Source organism: Triticum aestivum, chromosome 2A (assembly GCF_018294505.1).
Source record: "Triticum aestivum cultivar Chinese Spring chromosome 2A, IWGSC CS RefSeq v2.1, whole genome shotgun sequence".
NCBI lineage: Eukaryota > Viridiplantae > Streptophyta > Magnoliopsida > Poales > Poaceae > Triticum > Triticum aestivum.
This window is the reverse complement of record NC_057797.1, coordinates 706,404,732-706,427,739: the sequence shown is the minus strand read 5'-3', so window position 1 is coordinate 706,427,739 and position 23,008 is coordinate 706,404,732.

Genomic DNA, 23,008 nt, shown 5'->3' with positions numbered 1-23,008 from the left:
TATGTCAACTAGTAATGGCGCACCACACCCACGGTGCGCCATTAGTAACAAATTTTGTTTTTTTAACTTCTAATGACGCACCGCACACCAGGTGCGCCATTAGTAATATATTACTAATGGCGTACCTGTATGTGGTGCGCCATTGCTATATTCTAATGGCGCACCACACACGTGGTGCGCCATTAGTGTCCATTTCATCTATAGCCGTTTTCCTAGTAGTGTGCACAGCTTTCCCTCATGCCGAATATGTTTATGCAGCCCACCCAAAGACCGGCTCGACGCGTCGTCGAGCGGCTCACTGGATTCGTCGGATGTGAACTCGCTTCCGACGGCTTCCTCCCCCCGCCCTACGAACGACACCGAAGTGTTGTCCCAACAGGTTCCAAGGCGGGAGGAGGTGGTCCTGGAGGCGTCGGAAGGCGACCTCCCGGACTCCAGGAGTAAAGGGGATGAAACCCCTCAGGTCTCCAAGTCCGGCTCTAGGCTGGACACCGCTCTGGAATCTTCAAAGGTTCCAGAATCCAGCGGGGGACCTCCTTCCAAGAGGAGCAAGTCCACCGTGCCGGCAGCCCCCGTCCAACCGGAGGCGCCGGACAATATGTTGGAGGCGCTCCAAGGCGCCTCCATCGACGAGGAGCACCGCGCTATTATGAGTGCGGTGGTCCAGAAGGTTCAGTCCGCCAAGAGCGGACTGACTGAAGCTTGTACTAGCCTTTTGACAAGCTTTGAGGTAAGTAAAGAATGTGTAAATAACAGTACCACATAGATAGTAGCCCCTGATGCTCTGTTTGGCGTTCGGGAAGAAAAGCCGAATAGAGGATCAAATAGAATTCGTAGGAGTCTAACAAAAATGAGTCAATATGCATATATAGGCTTCCCTGCTTGCGTCCGCCGCACTGACTGCGGAAGTGGACACGCTAAAGCAGAACCTCGAGCGGTCCGAGCGAGAGCTCGGGCGTGCCAAGAAGTAGCTCGAGGACAATGAAGGTAAGAAATACCTTGTTTTTAAATATATATAAAAAGGTGCAATTGCAAGGAATGACAGGATTATTGTGGCTATTTTAGGGGCCACGTTTGAAGTGGTGACCCTTAAGCAGGCGCTGGTCGAGGCCAAGAAGAGGGCGGCCTCGGAGCGCACTGAGCGGGAGAAGTATGAGGCCGAAGTTGGCAAGGTGCGGCAAGAGCTCCAGACTCTCATGGAAAAACATGAGAGTTTGGAGCTTGACTCAAAGACGCGAGCGTCCGAGCTCGCGGTGGCGATTGAAAACGCCAAGTCCGCCAAGGCCGAATACCAGAAGACCCTCCAGGAGTTGGATGAGGTGAAGAGGATAGCGGCGGGTAAGGCATTCTTTATGCAAAGAAAACACATAGATGTGAGTTACTTGTTACTTACCCGAATCCGGAGCTCTCCGGGAGCGTTCGCAGATCTTCCCCGGAGTGTATCCGATGCCACCGCATTCTACCGAGCTGAGGAGGGCAGCTCGATAGAGAAAGTGTTTTGGTCTCAGTATACTGAGGCCGGACACCCCGTGCCCCTGAGCGACTAGCTGAAGCAACTGGTCGAGCTCCACAAGGTGGCCGAACAGGCCATGAAGGGCCTCATTGTTCGGCTGTGGCCTGGAGGGGCTCTGCCTGGGAGCTATTTCGGGCTGGTGCGGCGGTTGGTGGAGGCCTGTCTAAGGCTCGAAGTCATCAAGTGCTCCGTCTGCATTGAAGGTGCCCGTAGGGCCCTTGCCCGTGCTAAGGTGCACTGGGGCAAGCTGGATGCTGAGAAGCTAGTGAAGGACGGGCCACCGCCGGGGAAAGAGCATCGCAAGCCCGAGAATTACTATAAGGATGTTCTGAAGGGTGCCCGCCTTGTGGCGGATGAATGTTCTAGGGATGTAATTTTTGAGTGAAACTTGCTCGTTTTATCCTGTGCGCTGAAAACTTGTTTATATGCGCTAAGCAATGCTGTTGGAATTTAAAATATTACCTTCTGTGCGGCTGTTTATCAATTCTGAGAGATGGCGAGTCATCGGCTTCTGCCCCCATGCCGCTAGTGCTGGGGTGTTCGGGGATAAACCTAAGCGCTCTTTTTCCCATGTTTGGGTCCTTCGAGGGAGGCGCTCAGCCCAACGAACAAGGCAATCAGACTATAATGCGTGAACACTCTCACTTAGCCATAGAATTCTATAATTTTAAATTTCGGCGAAGCCCCTGGTATTCGGAAGACCGAGTTCGGAGTGCTGTCCACGCCTTGGCCGGACAGAGCCGGCTCCTCGCCCTAAGCGGCATAAGTCTTTAGGGACTCAAAAAACCTCTCGAACAGCGACAAGCTCTCGCTTCATCATGACAGTCAGTTTTAGCTTTCTCCACTGAGGTGCTCGACCCAGCTCAACTGGGGCACAATCACAGTGGTTCTCCTAGTGCTACCTTAGCCGATATAGCGGAACGTAAGGCACCAAAACATAGGAGCCAGGCAAACCCAACTATTGACCCAAGACATGATTCGGAGTCGATGCATATAATGTTATAAGTTCGGGGTGCCGCACTTGTTAAAGTGTTCGGACTTCTCACACCATATTGAGGAGTACTAAAGCTCCTGGCGTATTTTGGCTGTACCAACGTGTACGGGTGCAACATGTCGTTAAGGAACATACATAAAAAAAGAAAAAAGGTAATGCAAAAATAGAGGAAAGCTATGCATTGTTTATTAAAAAGGGCTGCGATCAAAGCAGAACGATACAAATAATGCGATAAGTGGAAGGTTGGACTAGTTAACATGTTCGTTCCAGGGGCAAGCTGCGGAATAATATGCGGAACTGGTATACTGCTCGTGATAGAGATCACCTGGGAGTTCCATACTGCGGCGTGGTTTGTCTGCTTCCCTGGTTCTTGCATCATTTGTACGGTTTAAGCCGTATTTTTGGGCGTGCCGTGATGGTGCCCCTCCCCCTGTACCCATGGTATCTCTAGGGCGTAGTTATGGACGCGAAGTACTGGCGTCGCCTTTTTGTGAGGGTTGGAGTTGGGGCCGCATTGCTACGCCTGCTCGGATCGTGCCAGACGGTCTTGTTGTAGGTTACGTCGGGCGCGCTTGACGGTGTCCGGTGGTTTAGTGGACGGACTGGAGAACTGCCTAGAGAGGCTGCTTTGTACTTCCGCTGCAAGGGCCGTCGTGTGCTCCTCCGTTCGGAGGGAGCGTTCGGTGTTTCCATTGACCGTAATTAGTCCTCGAGGGCCCGACATCTTGAGCTTAAGGTATGCGTAGTGCGGTACCACATTGAACGTAGCGAATGCGGTTCGCCCGAGCAGTGCGTGATAACCACTGCGAAACGGGACTATGTTGAAGATTAACTCCTCGCTTCGGAAATTATTCAGAGATCCGAAGACCACTTCAAGTGTAACTGAGCCTGTACAGTTGGCCTCTACACCTGGTATTACGCCTTAAAAGGTCGTTTTGGTGGGTTTAATCCTCGAGGGATCTATGCCCATTTTGCGCACTGTATCCTGGTAAAGCAGGTTCAGGCTACTGCCGCCGTCCATAAGGACTCTAGTGAGATGAAATCCGTCAATGATTGGGTCTAGGACCAATGCGGCGAATCCGCCATGACGGATGCTAGTGGGATGGTCCCTTCAATCAAAGGTGATCGGGCAGGAGGACCATGGGTTGAACTTTGGGTCGACTGGCTCTACCGCGTATACGTCCCTTAACGCGTGCTTCCGCTCCCTTTTGGGGACGTGGGTTGCGTATATCATGTTCACCGTCCGCACTTGTGGGGGAAAACCCTTCTGTCCACTGTTGTTCGGCGGCCGGGGCTCCTCATCGTCATCGCTATGCAGCCCCTTGTCTTCATTTTCGGCGTTTAACTTGCCTGCCTGCTTGAACACCCAACAATCCCTGTTAGTGTGATTGGCCGGCTTTTCGGGGGTGCCATGTATCTGACACAAGCGGTCGAGTATTCGGTCCAAACTGGACGGGCCCCTAGGATTCCTTTTGAATGGCTTTTTCCGCTAACCGGATTTAGAGCCTCTGAATCCGGCATTAACTGTCGTATCCTCAGCATTGTCGCCATTAATGCGGCGCTTCTGCTTGTTGCAACGCGACCTGCCACTACTGTCCCTGGTGTCCGAATTACCAAGGTTTTTGGTCATATTGTTGCTACGAGCAAGCCAGCTGTCTTCTCCCGTGCAAAAGCAGGTCATGAGTGTCGTGAGTGCTGCCATAGATTTCGGCTTTTCCTGTCCAAGGTGCCAGGCCAGCCACTCGTCATGGATATTGTGCTTGAAGGCTGCTAGGGCCTCAGCGTTCGGACAGTCAACTATTTGATTTTTCTTTGTTAGGAACCATGTCCAGAATTGCCTGGCCGATTCCTCTAGCTGCTGAATTACGTGACTTAGGTCATCGGCATCTGGGGGTCGCACATAAGTGCCCTGGAAATTTTCGAGCAATGCGGCTTCCAGGTCCTCCCAACAACTAATTGATCTTGTTGGCTAACTGTTAAGCCAATGTCGAGCTGGTCCTTTAAGCTTGAGTGGGGGGTATTTGATGGCGTGGAAATCATCGCCGCGGGCCATGTGGATATGAAGGAGATAATCCTCGATCCATACCGCAGGATCTCTTGTGCCATCATATGATTCGATATTTACGGGTTTGAAACCCTCGGGGATTTGATGATCCATTATTTCGTCTGTAAAGCAGAGTGGGTGTGTGGTGCCTTTGTACTGGGATATATCGTGACGTAGCTCCAATGAGCTTTGTCTACTGTGTTCGGCCTCGCCAAATTTGTGGCCGGCTTGACAGTTACCGTCTCGAGCCATGGGGCGCCCACGCGATCCGTAGATCGATCTTGTTTGCCTTGCCTTGTCCTCCAACATGTCTCGTAAGTCCGGAGCATATTCTCGTGCCTTGGTATGGGGTGCGGCTTGAGTTGAGGGCCGAGAGGCCTCTCTGTCGCGACCACGAGGTGGCCGATCGGCCGCATCAAGTGCTTCCTCCTCTAATCGGGGTAGCAACCTGCGCTTTGGGTAGCTCTTGGAGGGGCGTTCGAGTATATGCTCTTCGGCCGCAAGGACTTCAGTCCATCTATCGACTAGCAAATCTTGATCAGCTCTAAGTTGTTGCTATTTTTTCTTGAGGCTTCTTGCCGTGGCCATAAGCCTGCGTTGAAAACGCTTTTGCTCGACAGGATCCTCTGGCACGACGAATTCGTCGTCGTCGAGGCTTGCCACGTCTTCGGAGGGAGGCATATAATTATCGTCCTCGACCTCTCTGTCTGCCGCTCTCTCATGAGGGCTGGTTTCTCCATCCTCCTGTGCTAAATCTTGCTGGAGGGGGTTTTCTTCGGTGCTTTCTGGAGTATTATTATCTCTCGTGCTAGAATCACCTTGTTTGTTTTGGCGGGATTTTGAGCGGCGCCGCTGACGCCGGCCCTTAGGCTGTTTCTTGGAGGGGTCATCCTTCGCTGTTCCATCGCCATCTCCCTCTTTTGGGGTGTCCACCATGTATATCTCATACGATGAGGTGGCTTTCCAGGGCCTAGTAGGCTCTGGTTCTTCATCATCTCCTTCATCGGCGTCCATACCATCGATGTCTTCGGAGTCGAAGTCGAGCATGTCGGTTAAGTCGTTGAAAGTGGCTACAAAGTGGGGGGTGGGTGGGCTTTGAATTTCTTCATCGTCCGTACCCCAACCTTGCTGACCGTAGTCTGGCCAGGGCTCTCCTGATAAAGAGGGAGACTTCAGTGACTTTAGGATATCGTCGAAAGGCGAGTGCTGAAAGATGTCCGTGGCAGTGAACTCCATGATCGGCGCCCAATCGGATTCGATCGGTAGGCGCGCGGAGGGTTCAGAGTCCGGAGAGGAGTCCGGCTCCTTGGATTCATGAGTCTCGCAGAGTACAGGGCTGGTGCTTGGCTCAATCGCCGTTGGGGTCGCAGCCCCTGAGGTGGCGTCCAACCGCCCATCCTCGATCGGCGCAGTTGGCTCCGAATTAAGGGTCGGAGACGATGCAGTTGCGGCCTCCAGGGCATTGTTCGGTGGCAGAGCTAGATCATGCTCGTGGTGACAGTGCGGCGCGCTCGGCAGTGGCTCGAATCCGTCGAAGATCAAGTCCCCGCGGATGTCAGCCGTGTAGTTTAAACTTCCAAATCTGACCTGACGGCCGGGGGCGTAGCTTTCGATCTGCTCCAGACGGCCAAGCGAATTGGCCCGCAGTGCGAAGCCGCCGAAGACGAAGATCTGTCCGAGGAGGAAGGTCTCACCCTGGACTGCATCACTATCGATGATCGTAGGAGCCATCGAGCTTGATGGCGATGACACAGAGGAACTCTCAATGAAAGCACCAATGTCGGTGTCAAAACCGGCAGATCTCGGGTAGGGGGTCCCGAACTGTGCGTCTAGGCCGGATGGTAACAGGAGGCAAGGGACACGAAGTTTTACCCAGGTTCGGGCCCTCTCGATGGAGGTAAAACCCTACATCCTGCTTGATTAATATTGATGATATGGGTAGTACAAGAGTAGATCTACCACGAGATCGAGGAGGCTAAACCCTAGAAGCTAGCCTATGGTATGATTGTTGATGTGTATGTTGTCCTACGGACTAAAACCCTCCGGTTTATATAGACATCGGATAGGTTTAGGGTTACATAGAGTCGGTTACAATGGTAGGAGATCTATATATCCGTATCGCCAAGCTTGCCTTCCAAGCCAAGGAAAGGCCCTCCCGGACACGGGACCAAGTCTTCAATCTTGTATCTTCATAGTCCAGGAGTCCGGCTGAAGGTATAGTCCGGCTATCCGAACACCCCCTAATCCAGGACTCCCTCAGGGGTGATCAGCCCACGATGCATCCTAAGCAATTGGCGTCAATGGACGACCAATGCTGATGAGTTCGTTGTCCGTGAGAACAGGCGATGATACCGGTTGGCGCTCGATCTGAGGAAGGACTTCATCATCATCCACATTGTCGTGATGACCAATGTCTTTAGCTATGATGGGGTCAGCAGCTGGAATGTCTTCAGCTTCAGCAGCCTCCATGGAAGCAGGCTCATGAGGTACTAGCTGACGTTCTTGGTTGGAGGATGTAGGACGAGCAACTGAGATGGGCTCGACAACAAGGGGCTCTGAGGGAGCAGCCCGATCTTTCTTCGAAGACTTTGTCTTCTGCTTCTTGGTCTGTAGGGCATCACCGGTGGCATTCTTGTTCTTGCGCTTTCTAGCTTCGGCCTCAGTTGCCCTTGTCTTCTTTAGTTCTGAAGCAGCTGTGGTGATCTTAGGCTTCGAGCCTATCATGCTGGCAGGGAGGACAATGCTAGGTGCTTCCTGCCTTCCTTCTTCGGTGCGTCCTGCAACAGACTTCTTCTTTTTGGTAGCCACTCTGGGGTCGATACCAGGGCACCCCGGTGCCTTGAGCTTCTTAGCCTCATTGTGCGCTTGCACACTTTTCTCAGCAAAGTATTTCATTCTCTCTCTTGAACCTTTAGCTTCCTCACGTTTCTAGTGAAACTGCTCCTTGAACTCATGCAGCATATTCCTGAACCTTTGAACATCAGCCACGCTGAGATTGGCCATGTTCTTCTTGAACTGAGCTTTCTCATGATCAATCTTGTTCCTCAGTTCAACGATCTTATGAGCCAGAGCCAGCTTAGTAGCAATGGCACTATGGAAAGAGACACTGATGCCAATTGGAAGCTCAAGGTCATCGATGTTGATGTTGGGGTTTTCAAACCATTCATCTATGAAGTTGTTCAAAATATCCACATCGAAAAGAGGCAGATCGTTTAAGATCTCCGCCTCCTCCTTGCTCTTTATGAGCATCTCAAGCGAATCATCACCAAGATCGTCGTCGCTGGACAAATCAATGGTGGCTTCTTCATTCCGCAGAATATCAGCTGGGGTCAGTTCTTGTCCATAGCGCTGGATGGGCTTCTTCTGCTTTGAATACTTCTCAGTATTCTTTGAGATGCGAGAAAGATCTTCAGAATGCACACTTGCTTCAGGCGGTGCAGTAGCCAAAGGCTTCACACGCGAGACTTTCGGTGCTGCAGAGGGCTTTTGAAGCCTTTGATTTCTTCTGCTTCTGCTTCGGTGGGGCTGGCGCGTCTTCAGAATCTACGTCGCCAGCTGAGTGATCCATTACAGCCCCTTGGAAAGCAACGTGAGTGATGAGACCTTCAAGGTTGTAGAAGGGACCTATCTCATTGGGTTCAGCTTCACGTGTGCCGTCAGGCTGTGGAGCAGCCGGACCAGGATTGAAGTCGAGGTCAAACTGCTTCTTGTTTTTCTTGGCAGGCTCTTTGGCAAACTGAAAGTTGCGCTTAAACAGATTGTCATCGTGACACCATAGCAAACTGGATGGGTCGGCATCCTCAGGCTGAGGTCCTCGGACCATGCAATGGTAGAAGCCTTGAGCAATAGCTTCGGGCTTGGACTTGGGCTGCCGACCTTTGTATATTATATCTCCCCATGGTCGCTTGATGGCATTCTTCTCCGCATACTCAGCAGTCACAAATCTGTATAGAAATCATTGTTCAGCCTAGTATCTTCGAATCCATTGGATTCGAGTCTTGCGTTCACCATAGGTTTCTTCAGGATCTAACTTGTATAGTTCAAAGAGATGCGGTGGAAGGTCCTTGGCTGTATCCCCATGGTGCTGTCTGCCACCCTTTCTTGCTGACTTTTCTGTCGCCATGAAGTTCAAACTGAATGGCTTTAGAACTTTCAAAGGCTTCCGTCTACTGGTCAGACAGGAACTGGCTTCAGGAGAATTAATGTGACGCTGTAAGAACTCTGCAAATGAATGCAGACTATGAGAACCAAGGGATTCTCCCATGGACATGTACCTGTGACAGCATTAGAGATGCGAGGGAAGGGGAAGAGGTCATATGCATTCTCATAAGATTTTGAAGATAAATCAGTTTGAAGACATTGGCCTCATGACGCGAAGACATTCACTTATTTGTTGAGAGTTGGTTCCAGATTTGTACGAATCCAAGAATAGGTACAAGTGATGAATCTAACTAGTAGTGAAGCATAAGTGAATATACTAGGCATGAAATGAGATGCAGAACATGATAGATCCAATTTTGTAGGTTCATAAACCACTTTTGGTGGAAAGGGATGGATCTATCAGATGAAAAAAGGCAGTAGAGGGTAAGTTTTAATTACCACACGAAGAACTGCTAGACGGAGTGGATTCGGAGGCCGAGCAGTTTAATCTGCCGTGCCCTAACTTGGCGATGGAAGACACCTATGGTGCCGGCGAAGGAGATGAGGTCCGCGGCCGGCGTGAGGACGGCGTCGGTGAGGTCGCGTCAGCTAAGCGCTTCGTCACCGGCATCATCGAGGGCTAGAAGTGGTGCTAGGGTTTGCGCTAGGTGGAGAGGTGGGAGAAGGATTTTTGACTGTGATGTGATGTGTATTTATAAGGAAAGGGACAACATAGCGCAATTACGCAGGTGCCCCTGGCGGTTCACATCTGAGGGACACGTGGCAAGCATGCAACACATTGGAGGTTGTTCCATGTTCCCACGCACGCCTGGACTGTCGGGTGGTCGTTCCGGCTTCTCCAGGGTTCAGGCAATAAGGATATAGCATTTGAAATAGATTCAATGTTTGTCTCTGTATCTTCTGCTGACAAGGACGCAAAGAAGACATTTGACAGTTTCAATAGAATGCATATGATTTGGATAGATAGAATTTGGGGTAGAAGCATAGAAGAGGTTAGGGTCCGATCACATTCACTTAGGTCAAAAGATTCAAACATGAAGAGATAGCTATAAGAGCATGCTGTAGTGGACAGAACACTAATATATGTATATATCAATATGATACCAAATCAACATTGTGAAGATAATCATGAAGTCGAATCAATGTAGAAGACAAAAACCAAATGTGAAGATTATGCAAGTGTAACGCCAATTGAATACACTTCAAACAAGAGTTTGGTGGTGGCGTTACCCACTGTATAGGAAGTATTAGACCCAGACACGGCGCACAATTATCGTGGCACTCCGAAGTCAATTTCTGCATTGATGTATTCACACTTAGAATGTATGTCTTAATTATTCAAAGATATACGTTACTTCGTGTGTTGCACATCTAAGTCATATGATGCATAAGCATCAGGATGTGTGTCCTACTACACGACATTCGAGGATTCTAAGATATTTAGCTCACACCGCCACTTGCAAAACCTTTTCTCATCCAAGGGCTTTGTGAAAATATCTGCCAATTGCTCTTCAGTGTTGATGTGAATGATATCAATATCTTCCTTCATGACATGATCTCTAAGAAAGTGATCACGGATCTGAATGTGCTTTGTCTCCGAATGCTGAACTGGGTTGTTGACAATCTTGATAGCGCTTTCATTGTCGCAGTAGAGTGGCACATGCTTCAGATGGATGCCATAGTCCTTGAGAGTTTTCTTCATCCACAGAAGCTGAGCGCAACAAGATCCAGCAGCAATGTATTCAGATTCAGAAGTGGAGAGAGACACATAGTTCTACTTATTTGAAGATCAACAAACAAGAGATCGTCCAAGAAAGTGACATGTCCCTGATGTAGACTTGCGATCAACCTTGTCACCAGCATAATCAGCATCTGAGAATCCAACTAGATCAAACTCGGAGCCCTTTGGATACCATAATCCTAGTGTTGGGGTGTAAGCCAAATATCGAAGAATTCGCTTCACGGCTAAGTGATGCGACTCCTTTGGTGCCGCTTGGAATCGGGCACACATGCAAACGCTAAGCATGATATCTGGCCTAGATGCACACAAATAAAGTAAAGAACCAATCATGGAGCCATATACCTTTTGATCGAACTCTTTACCATCATCGTCGGGGCCTAGATGACTTTTGGTTGGCATTTGCGTCATGTATCCCTTGTAGTCTTGCATTCCAAACTTCTTCAGGCAATCTTTGAGGTATTTCTCTTGAGATATGAAGATGTTGTTGCTTTGCTATCGGATTTGAAGACCAAGGAAGAACTTCAGCTCACCCATCATGGACATCTGATATTGCTCTTGCATCATGTGTCCAAACTCATCACTATATCTTTTGTCAATGCAGCCAAAGATAATGTCATCCACATCGATTTGGCACACAAACAGTTCACTATCATATGTCTTCGTGAAGAGTGTAGGATCTAGGAACCCATTTTGAAGCCTTTGCTCTTCAGGAAGTCTTTGAGTGTGTCATACCAAGCACGAGGGGCTTGTTTGAGGCCATACAGTGCCTTATTGAGCTTGTAAACCATATCAGGATGTTTTGGATCTTCAAAGCTAGGTGGTTGTGCAACATACACTTCTTCAATCTTACCATTGAGAAAGGCACTCTTAACATCCATTTGATATAGGAGGATGTTGTGATGGTTGGCATAGGCTAGCAGAATGCGAATGGCTTGAAGCCTAGCCACCAGAGCGAATGTTTCATCGAAGTCAATTCCTTCAACTTGAGTATATCCTTGAGCAACAAGACGAGCCTTGTTTCTGACAACTTGACCATGCTCATCTTGTTTATTGTGATAGATCCATTTTGTGCCTATGATATTGTGCTTGTGAGGATCAGGACGCTTGACCAGTTCCCATACATTGTTTAGCTCGAACTGTTGAAGCTCTTCTTGCATAGCTTGAATCTATTCAGGTTCCATGAAGGCTTCAGCAAGTTTCTTGGGTTCAGATATGGACACAAATGCAAAGTGCCCACAGAAATTGGCTAGCTGAGTTGCTCTTGAACGAGTAAGGGGACCAGGTGCATTGATGTTATCAATTATCTTCTCAATCTGTACTTCATTTGCAAAACAAGGATGAACTGGACGAAGATTTTGCTCTTGCTGATCATTGTCTTCATCTTCAGCTTTGGCTTCAGGCTGAGTAGTGTCTTTAGGTTGATTTGGTGCAAAAATGATAAGTTCCTCTTCATCCTGTGCCTCTGAAGGTATGATTTCCCCAGTACCCATAAGCTTGATTGATTCACTAGGAGGGACTTCATCTAGCACATTTGGTAGGTGCTCTCTTTGCGAGCCATTAGTTTCATCGAACCGCACATCCATAGTTTCAACCACTTTATAATGAAAGAGGTTGAAGACTCTGTAGGAGTGCGAATCCTTTCCGTAACCAAGCATAAAACCTTCATGTGCTTTTGGTGCAAATTTTGAAGTGTGATGTGGATCCTTCATCCAGCACCTGGCACCAAATACTCTAAAGTAGCTTACATTTGGCTTCTTACCAGTCAGTAGTTCATATGATGTCTTCTTTAGAATCTTGTGAAGATAAACACAGTTGATGACGTGGCATGCAGTATCAATAGCTTCAGGCCAGAACTTCCTTGGAGTCTTCTACTCATCAAGCATCGTCCGAGCCATCTCAATGAGTGTTTTCTTCTTGTGCTCCATGATGCCATTCTGCTGAGGTGTGTATGGAGCTGAGAATTCATGAGTGATGCCCAATGTATCAAGATAAGTGTCGAGGCCGGTGTTCTTGAACTCTGTGCCATTTTCACTTGTTATGTGCTTGATCTTCATGCCATAGTTTGTCATGGCACAGTTCGCGAATCGTCTGAAGACATCCTGCACTTCAGTCTTGTAGAGAATTATATGCACCCAGGTATATCTAGAGTAATCATCAACAATAACAAAGCCATAGAAACAAGCAGTGGTAGTAAGAGTGGAGTAATGAGTAGGGTCGAATAGGTCCATGTGAAGCAGCTCGAAGGGACATGATGTCGTCATGATTGTCTTCGAAGGATGCTTGGCCCTAGTCATCTTCCCGGCTTCGCAGGCACCACATAGATGATCCTTCTTGAACTTGACACCCTCGATGCCTACGACATGTTTCTTCTTCGTGAGTGTGTACAAGTTCCTCATGCCAGCATGCCCTAGCCTCCAATGCCAGAGCCAGCACTCTGATGCTTTTGCTAGAAGACATACGGCCAACTATGGTCTTGCTGAGAAATCGACCATGTACAAATCACCTTTTCGGTACCCTTCAAAGACTAGAGACTTGTCAGATTCCATTAGAAGAAGGCAGCGACATTTTCCAAATATCACAATCATGTTTGAGTCACAAAGCATTGAGACAGACATTAAGTTGAAACCAAGGGATTCAACAAGCATCACTTTATCCATGTGCTGATCCTTTGAGATTGCAACTCTACCTAGACCCAATACCTTGCTTTTACCAGTGTCAGTGAGGGAGTCCTGGATTAGGGGGTGTTCGGGTAGCCGGACTATACCTTCAGCCGAACTCTAGGACTATGAAGATACAAGATTGAAGACTCCGTCCCGTGTCCGGATGGGACTTTCCTTGGCGTGGAAGGCAAGCTTGGTGATGCGGATATTCAAGATCTCCTACCATTATAACCGACTTTGTGTAACCCTAACCCTCTCCGGTGTTTATATAAACCGGAGGGTTTTAGTCTGTAGGACAACTTCATCATACAACAATCATACCATAGGCTAGCTTCTAGGGTTTAGCCTCCTTGATCTCATGGTAGATCTACTCTTGTACTACCCATACCATCAATATTAATCAAGCAGGACGTAGGGTTTTACCTCCATCAAGAGGGCCCGAACCTGGGTAAAACATCATGTCCCTTGTCTCCTGTTACCATCCGGCCTAGATGCACAGTTCGGGACCCCCTACCCGAGATCCGCCGGTTTTGACACCGACATTGGTGCTTTCATTGAGAGTTCCTCTATGTCGTCGCTTTCAGGCCCGATGGCTTCTTCGATCATCAACCACGATGCAGTCCAGGGTGAGACTTTTCTCCCCGGACAAATCTTCGTCTTCGGCGGCTTCGCACTGCGGGCCAACTCGCTTGGTCACCTTGAGCAGATCGAAAGTTACGCCCCTGGCTATCAGGTCAGGTTTGGAAGCCTAAACTACACAGTTGACATCCGCGGGGACTTGATCTTCGACGGATTCGAGCCACAGCCAAGCGTGCCGCACTGTCTCGATGGGCATGATATAGCTCTGCCGCCGAACAGCGCCTTGGAGGCCGCACAAGCATCAGTTCCGACCATTGATTCGGAGCCCACTGCGCCAATCGAGGATCAGCGGTTGGATGCTGCCTCAGGGGCTGCGATCTCAGAGGCGATCGAGCCGAACTCCAGCCACACACTCTGCATAGCCCGTGACTCCGAGGAGCCGGATTCCTCTTCGAACTCTGAGCCCCCCGCGCCCTAGCCGATTGAATCCGATTGGGCGCCGATAATGGAGCTCACCGCTGAGGACATCTTTCAGCACTCGCCCTTCGGCGACATCCTGAATTCTCTAAAAACTCTCTCTTTATCAGGAGATTCCTGGCCGGACTACGGTCAGCAAGGTTGGGATATGGACGATGAAGAAATTCAAAGCCCACCCACCACCCACTTCGTAGCCACTGTCGACGACTTAACCGACATGCTTAACTTCGACTCCGAAGACATCGACAGCATGGACGACGATGCAGGAGACGAACAAGAACCAGCACCTGTAGGGCATTGGAAGGCCACCTCGTCATATGACATATATATGGTGGACACTCCAAAGGATGGAGATGGCGATGGAATAGCGGTGGACGATACCTCTAAGAAACAGCCCAAGCGTCAGCGTCAGCGACGCCGCTCTAAATCCCTCCAAAGCAAAAACGGTGATTCCGGCATGGGAGATAATACTACTCCGGATAGCGCCGTAGAACACCCCCTCCAGCAAAATTCAGCACAGGAGGACAGAGAAGCCAGCCCTCACGAGAGGGCGGCGGACCAAGAGGTTGAGGACGATAATTATACGCCTCCCTCCGAAGACGAGGCAAGCCTCGACGACGACGAGTTCGTCGTGCCAGAAGATCTTGCCGAACAAGAGCGTTTTAAACGCAGGCTCATGGCCACGGCAAGCAGCCTCAAGAAAAAGCGGCAACAGCTTAGAGCTGATCAGGATTTGCTAGCTGACAGATGGACTGAAGTCCTAGCGGCCGAAGAGTATGAACTCGAAAGCCCCTCCAAGAGTTACCCAAAGCGCAGGCTGCTACCCCGACTAGAGGAGGAAGCACCTACATCACCAGCACATGACATGGCCGACCGGCCACCTCGTGGCCGCGAAAGAGAGGCCTCTTGGCCCTCCACTCAAGCCATGCCCCGGCACCGCGTCAAGCATACTAAGGCACGGGAAAATGCGCCCGACCTGCGCGACATCCTGGAGGACAAGGAAAGGCAAACAAGATCGATCTACGGATCGCGCAGGCGCCCCACGGCACGAGACGGTGATCGTCACTCCGGACGCAATGAATCCGGCCAGGCCGAACTCAACAGACAAAGCTCCTTCGAGCTGCGTCGTGATATAGCCCAATACAGAGGCGCCGCACACCCACTATGCTTCACAGATGAAGTAATGGATCATAAAATCCCTAAGGGCTTCAAACCCATAAACATCGAATCATACGATGGCACAACAGATCCTGCAGTATGGATCGAGGATTATCTCCTTCATATCCACGTGGCCCGCGAGGATCGAGGAAGCGCTTAACGCATGTTTATTCAACTCCCCCAGAGCTGCACGAAGAAGGCGGAGTGGATCCATTATCCGGCCCCGTTGCCCGAAGACCCGGCCATCCCACTTCTGATGAAGATGCTGGTCCCGGCGCCCTACAAGGTGCCGAAGAAGACGGCCGAAAAGGAGGCCAAAAATACCCGGGGCGGCCTTCGTCGTCGCGGCACTTCGGACACAATACCCGAAGGCTCTGATGCCCATTCCGCCTTCGAAGAGGATAAAAAGGAGGAGGAAGATGAATCCCCTGCGGGGGGAAGGAGGAAGAGGACGCCCTCCGCACCCTTGGAGGTCGAACTACCCAAAAGGGGAAGGGCTTCTCTTCCGGAGGAGTCCATTGCCGCCGCCGACAGCGACCTGGCATGGGATCCCAGGGCCCAGCCCTTGGTCAACTTGTAAGTATATAAAATCCGACTACGTTTAAGCGTCCGGACTCATTGTGGCTTAGTATTTTAACCTTAAGCCATATTTTTTGGTAGTCCGGTGAGGTCCCGTACCAAACAATCCTCATCAGAGGACCTGCTAAGCTCGAATTCTATGGAGAGTGGGACGCCCCAAAAGGCCCCTTCCTCAAAACAGGTGTATAACACCGAGGCTTTGTCCCAGGAGGACCCCGGCCAAGGAGGAAAGGAAGAAACCGTGAAGGCGGCACCTGGAGGTCAAACCGTAGGGGCGGGATACGTGGGGGAAAAGATTCCCATTGGGTCTGACGGCGGGGGCGACCTTGAGTTCGGCTCCTCACCGGATGCGATTCCAGAGGTTTACACTAGAAAAAAATACACTTCCGTGATGATACGTGTTTGTCACAGTAGGTCGCGTTTTTTGTCATGCATGTACATCCATGACAAATTTATGACAGAATCAAGATAGTCATACCTGTGCTGTCGTAGAAGTGTTCCATGACATTAGCAAAATTATCATCACAGAAGTGTCCACTTCCATGACGATAAATTGCACATCACAGAAGTGCTTTCGTCAAGGGTGACCGACACGTGGCATCCACCGTAACGGAACGCCGTTAAGCTATTGGGTTGGGTTTTGGATCCGATAACCTATTAACAGCCCCGACCAATGGGGATTTTCCACGTGTAAAATCATCATTGGCTGGAGGAAACACGTGTCGGCTCATCGTCGGGACAGATGTCGTCCACTCATTGGACGGAAGGAGCCTATGATACGTTGACATGTGGCATGGCCCAACAGAGGCCCATTCCTGTGAAAAGGTCGGCCCGTTTGACTTGGTCAAAAGGTGGCGGGCCAGCCCATGGAAAGCCTGTTAACGGCATGTTCGCATATAGCCCATTTACAGCCTGCTAGCCCAAGGCCCGTTACACCCTATCCGAATTAGGCCCAGTACCGTCATCTGGGCCATCCAATATGATTCCAGCCCGTTTTCACTTCTGGCCCATGTATGGCCCATGACGTCTTTCGGCCCATATGAGGCCCTATGTAACTCTTGGCCTATTGATGGCCCGTGGTGAAACTGGCCCGTAATGAACAGTGTATCACTTTACACCCATTAACGGCCCGTGGTGAAACTGGCCCATAATGAACAATGTATCACTTTATACCCATTAACGGCCCGTTATTCCGTTGGGCCGTCTCCAGCCCATGTTATCTTTCGGCCTTCTTAGGGCCCATTTATTCTTGGGCTCATTTCCAGCATTCGTTTACTTACGGCCCATTACTGTCATTTTCTGCTTGTGGGCCAAATTCAGCCCGTGGTTACAGTCAGCCCGTTTGTGGTCCGTTAATACGTTGGGCCGTTTTCATAGCATCATCAAATATGGCCTATTAACGATGGCCCGTTATGGCCGGCCCATGAATGGACGATTCCAACTCTAGCCCGTTTACGGCCAGAATGCGGTCTGTTTGGCCCATGTTTGGCCAATCGATCATACAGCCCATATAAGGCCCATTGATGATACGGCCCGTAGAAGGCCCATCGATGATACGGCCCGTAGAAGGCCCATTGTTTCTACGGCCCGTAGAAGGCCCACTGTTTCTATGGCCCGTAGAAGGCCCACTGTTTATACGGCCCGTAGAAGGCCCACTGTTTCTACGGCCCGTAGAAGGCCCACTGTTTCTACGGCCCGTAGGAGGCCCAGGGTCACTACAGTAAATATTAGCCCATGGTTATTGTGGCCTAGTTTTAAAAAAATAGGTTATTGCAGCCACTAGCAAATCGCAGAAAAAGAACTGCACTGAGTATAGGCAAACAAATAAACAAGACAACAAGGAAATAAATAAGCAAGCAACTTACACTAAGCTATCACGGCTATTACACATATTACATCCACTGGGCATCAAAGTTCGCCACCAGTGCAAATATAGGGAACACAGGAGCATATAAACGCTGCAGCAAAAGAAGTCCAGAACTGAAACCACTTCAGAAGAGCTCAAGAAACAATATCCTGGGTACCCATAATGCTAGCAAGATGCTTAGCAAGCTTATTAACTTTCTCTTGTTTGGCGCTTAAGTCCTTCAGCACTTGCTATTGCACCAGAAAGTATGCATCTGAATTCTGCAGGGACTTCCTCAGTCCTTCGGCTTCCTGTCGCATAACATCTGATCGATGTCTTTCAACTTGAAGTTGAGACCGAACTGATTCAGGCAATGAGTTCGAAGAGCTGGTGCCAGCAGTGGTAGCCAGTAACTCGAACACTACATCAAGACAGGACTTTGGGGTTGTCTCAGTGTCTTCAATATAGTTTTTATCAGCTTTCTTGGAGACCAACAGGGATGTCTCACTATCTTGAACCTTATCTGCATTACTTCCTTTACCATTGCATAACAGGGTACTCTTCTCCAATATTTTATCCACGTTCTAAAAGAGAAACAAACAAACACATCTCAGGTTTACAATGTAGTATATGAAACTCATTTTGGTAAACCAGTTTAGTAGTAAGGTGGACAGGATAACAGCATGAAACAAACATATATCTATGTAGTATGGTCACTGTATGGTCTATATCATTCTAGTTTATGTTGCCAAATCAAGATAGATACAGTTCAAATCATATCTATTTAAGACAAAGCAGCATAGACATAATATAAGTGTGGGAAACTACACAGCAACAACAACACTTGTAATGTGCATGGCATGATAACATAATTGTTTATTCAATTGAAACTGAAATCAACATAGAGCAAGTTACAACAGCAAACAGCCAAACACGTTGAAGAAACAGCTTTAAAACATACCTGTTGCGCCATTGGAGTTTCAATTGCATCCTTAAAATTTGAAATTAGTTGGTATCAGTAAATACAGTGATGCAAGAGCAAAGTAGTATGAACCATAGCTACGGAACCTGGCCTGGGAACAATTCTTCTTCTGCTTTAAGCGTTGACTTCGGGTTCGGAGTGGTGGTCCTCGTGATTTGGGCACTGTAGTTGCCTTACTAACTGCTTTTGTTCTGGTGCTCTATGGTGGAGACGGTGTTGTGTCAACAGGAACTGGGTGTCTATCTGCTGGGGTTGGGGTTAGAATGGGTGTAGCCGGTTCTCTGTCCAACTGGGTAGGGGTACAATCTGCATGAGTGTGGGTTATGTGTGGTGGGGCTGGTTCTTGGGCAAGTACAACCGTGGTTCTATCTGCATCAACAGGTAGCATGATCTTTTCTGAAGACCGTGTTTTTACTCCCACAGATACTGCCATCACTCCCTCCAATTGAAATGGCTGATAAACAAGAAAAGTAATTGAATGTATAGACATTGTAAGATAGACAGGTGCAATGGATAGTAGGGAAGAAAACAAAGCATGAAATAATTCACATTTATGTTATCTAAGCAAACAGAATAGCGGGACATAATTTCACATATATGATGGCTAATTAAACAGGATAGCATGACACAATTTCACATGTATGATGGCTAACTAAACAGGATAGAATGACATACTTCAAAATATGATGACTATGTAAACAGGATGACATGATATAACTATACCATGTGTCTATTAAAGTGGTTGGCATGCCATAAATCGCAAACATGCCGTCGATGGAAACATGATGGCATGATATAATTCACGGATAGAATGACATAATTTAAATATGATGACTACGTAAACAGGATGAGATGATATAACTATATTATGTCTTTAGAAAATGGGTTGGCATGCCATAATTTAGATACATGCTGCCTATGTAAACATCATGGCATGACATAATTCAAATATATGATTTATATACTAAGGAAGTGAGCAGAGGGCAATCGCATATATGATGTGTCAACTAAGGAGATGGCATTCAATATTGTGTATATGATGTAAAAACTAAGCATTGCAATACAACATATGCATTATATGAGTAAAACAACCCTGCCAAGTTTGAGCATACACCTCAGGGGGGGATAATAGGACTGGTCATCTGCCTCTGAACCCTCCTCTGAAGAGCTATCTGTAACCAGCAAGATATCTGCTTCAGCAGGTAGCATTGTCTGCTTTGAAGACCTTGTTTTCACTCGAGATTTCTCCATCACCAATTCAAATGGCTGATGCACAGGAAGAGAAGTTGAATATACAAACATTGTCGACAAAAGCAATGAGAAATACAAAAAAAGGATGGCATGATATAATTCACATATATGACGCTTGCCTAAACAGCATGGCATTGCATAATTCACATACATAATGCCTTGCAACAAGATAACATTGCATAATTCACATATATAATGTCTTGCACCAAGATGGCATTGCATAATTCACATATATGATAATTAGACACTAAACAGGTGGCATTCACACAAAGCATGTCTAAACTAAGAAAATGACATAGTAATGCAAGATACCATACACACGATATGAGAAACATAACCCTGCCAAGTTAGGGCATGCACCTCGGAGGGGGATATGACTGGTCATCTGTCTCTGAATCCTCCTCTGAGGAGCTATCGGTAACCAGCAAGACATGCGCTTCGTCAGATAGCATTGTCTGCTCTGAAGACCTTGTTTCCACTCCAGATTTTTCCATGACCGTGCCAAATGGCTGATGCACAGGAAGAGTAATTGAATGTACTAAAATTGTTGACAAATTTAACACGTAATAAAAAAATGATGGCATGATATAATTCACATATAAGATGGCTGGCTAACCAGGGTGCATTGCAAAATTCACATATATGATGCCTAGCTAGACAATATGTCATTCCAAGATTCACATATACAATAAAGAAACTAAACATATGGCATTGACACAAAGCATGTCTAAACTAAGCATATGACATCTTTAATGTATATAGTAAGCAATGCAAGGCACCATATGCATGATATTACCAACATCAGCATACCAAGTTAGAGCGAAGACCTCATGGGGTAAATAGGAGTGGTCTTCTCCTTCTGAATCCCCCTCATAACAGTTATCTTCCTCTTGATTACGATCCGAAATGGGTGGAGGGGGCTACCTTTGCGCCCACCATGGAACGACGTCTGCATGAAATTTTATTGCCATGCAAGGCTCGTCTCTTTTGCTCTACATGATCAGTTCCATTGTGTACAATAACTGGCATGCATAGGAATAAAACATAGTGAGATTATGTAAGGAGTGCATGCACAAATCCAGAGTGATGGTAGAAAATTGTGGATAGACCCAAAACCAATGATAGGAGGCAGATAATAGCTTTAGTTAAAAAATACAGATAATGGCTCCTTTAATGTTTGTTTGCACCCAACATGAAACTCGTAGTAGACACTGGAGATTAACCAGATAGTAGACAGATAGTACTGATTGCTGCCCCAATATGTACCCCACAACCATTTAAAAACTCAAGTTTAAGCATTAGTTTGGACCTGACTCGGAGTCTAATAAGTGAACATGACGATAATGTAGCATGTCATCATATTAAGCGACGCATAACGTAAGCAGACACAGAAGAGTGTGACCTCTCTTGTGGACCCATGTAGTCCTCAAGGTCATCTGCTCAGTTGATGATGGTAATGCAGTTGTCGTGGCTGCCGGCAGCGGGGAAGAAGATCTGAGGTGTCGAAAGACAGTCTAGAGAGCGGATCCCTGTTGTGGTGAACCCTTCCATTGTTGGAGCAGCTGAGCTGGGGTGGAACACAACACCGCAGGAGCAGGAGAAACCACACAAGGTTTTTTTGACACATATCTGTAACAGAAGTAATTGAGTAACGGCTTGTTTGAATTTGAGGATTCTAACAATGCAGGGATAGGAAATAGACAGGAATAGGATAGGAATGCACATGCAAAACAGAGAATTTAAAAACACAGGATTTCTGCCAATCTGGGTGTTTGATTCACAACAATTGGAAGATCACAGGATGCAAAAAAGCATGGTGAGATTAAGTCAAACCACAAGAAAATGTACGGTTATAATGCTATTATGCTACTATCTCTTAGTCTTGTGCTTGATGAATAGGAATATGAAAAGGAGGAGAAGTGGAAATTAGAATTCCTACGGTTTTTCTTTCAAGGAGACACTAAAGGAACAAATCCTATAGTTTTCCTTTGCTCCATTCCTTTGCACCAAATTCATGAAAAGTAGTACCATGGGAAACTTTCCAATTCCGATGTTTTTCATTCACTTTTCCTTTCAAGCACTGACGATTCTAGTAGGCAGGCTTGAGCAAGGAAAATCCTACACTAAAAAATGTTTTTGTGCTACTTCCATTACTTTGGACCCAGGCCACTGCCATACTAGCTCAACTCCCGGGCCCATCGACAAATGCACAACTCAAACGTGCCGAGATAAATAATGATGGCGTTCAAGAGAGTCCATCATGGATAGCTAAGTTGCCTGGTACCTCATTGCTTGTCATATAGTAGGATAAAATAATCGTATTTCCCGTTAGTACAAGTGCTCAGTGGACAATATATATAACATGTAGAGTAAAACAGAGATGCAACAAGTGTACAACCTCTTTGGCGAAGCCATGTCGATCTCAGCGTGATTGGGTTGGCCGGTGAGGATGCTCCAGCTGACTTGGCTGTCGGAGGAGGGGAAGAAGATCTTAGGCGTCTAGAGATGGAGCCCGAGGTACTGCTCCGCTGTGATGGAGGGTTTCGTCGTTGGAGCAGCTCCGGTGAGTTGTACAACGCTGAGGCAGAAGCAGGACAAGAGAGACAACGAACAATGTTAACCTGAGTGGAATTCTAATAGCATCTCCAATACATGACGTAAAATACATAACCACAAAGTGCTAGACGTAAAATACATCAGCCGCTCATCTCTGAACTTAACTGTCGAAACTAAATTTAACTGTCAAAACTGAACTTAACTGTCGAAACTGAACTTAACTGTCGGAACTGAATTTTGCTGTCGAAATTGAACGCACTAGCAAGGTGAGGCTACACGTCCGTCGACTGACTTTTTCATCTCTGGTCAGTCGATTGTGCAGTCGTTGGATACGAAATCAAGGGCCTGCGGTTCATCTTCAACCTCCACCCCCTAAGCCGGCCAAACAGCAGCCTCCCGCCGCCCACGGCCGGCGGTGCGCCGCCCCACCCGCCCTGAAAACACTCCCCACCGCCGATCCGCCGCCG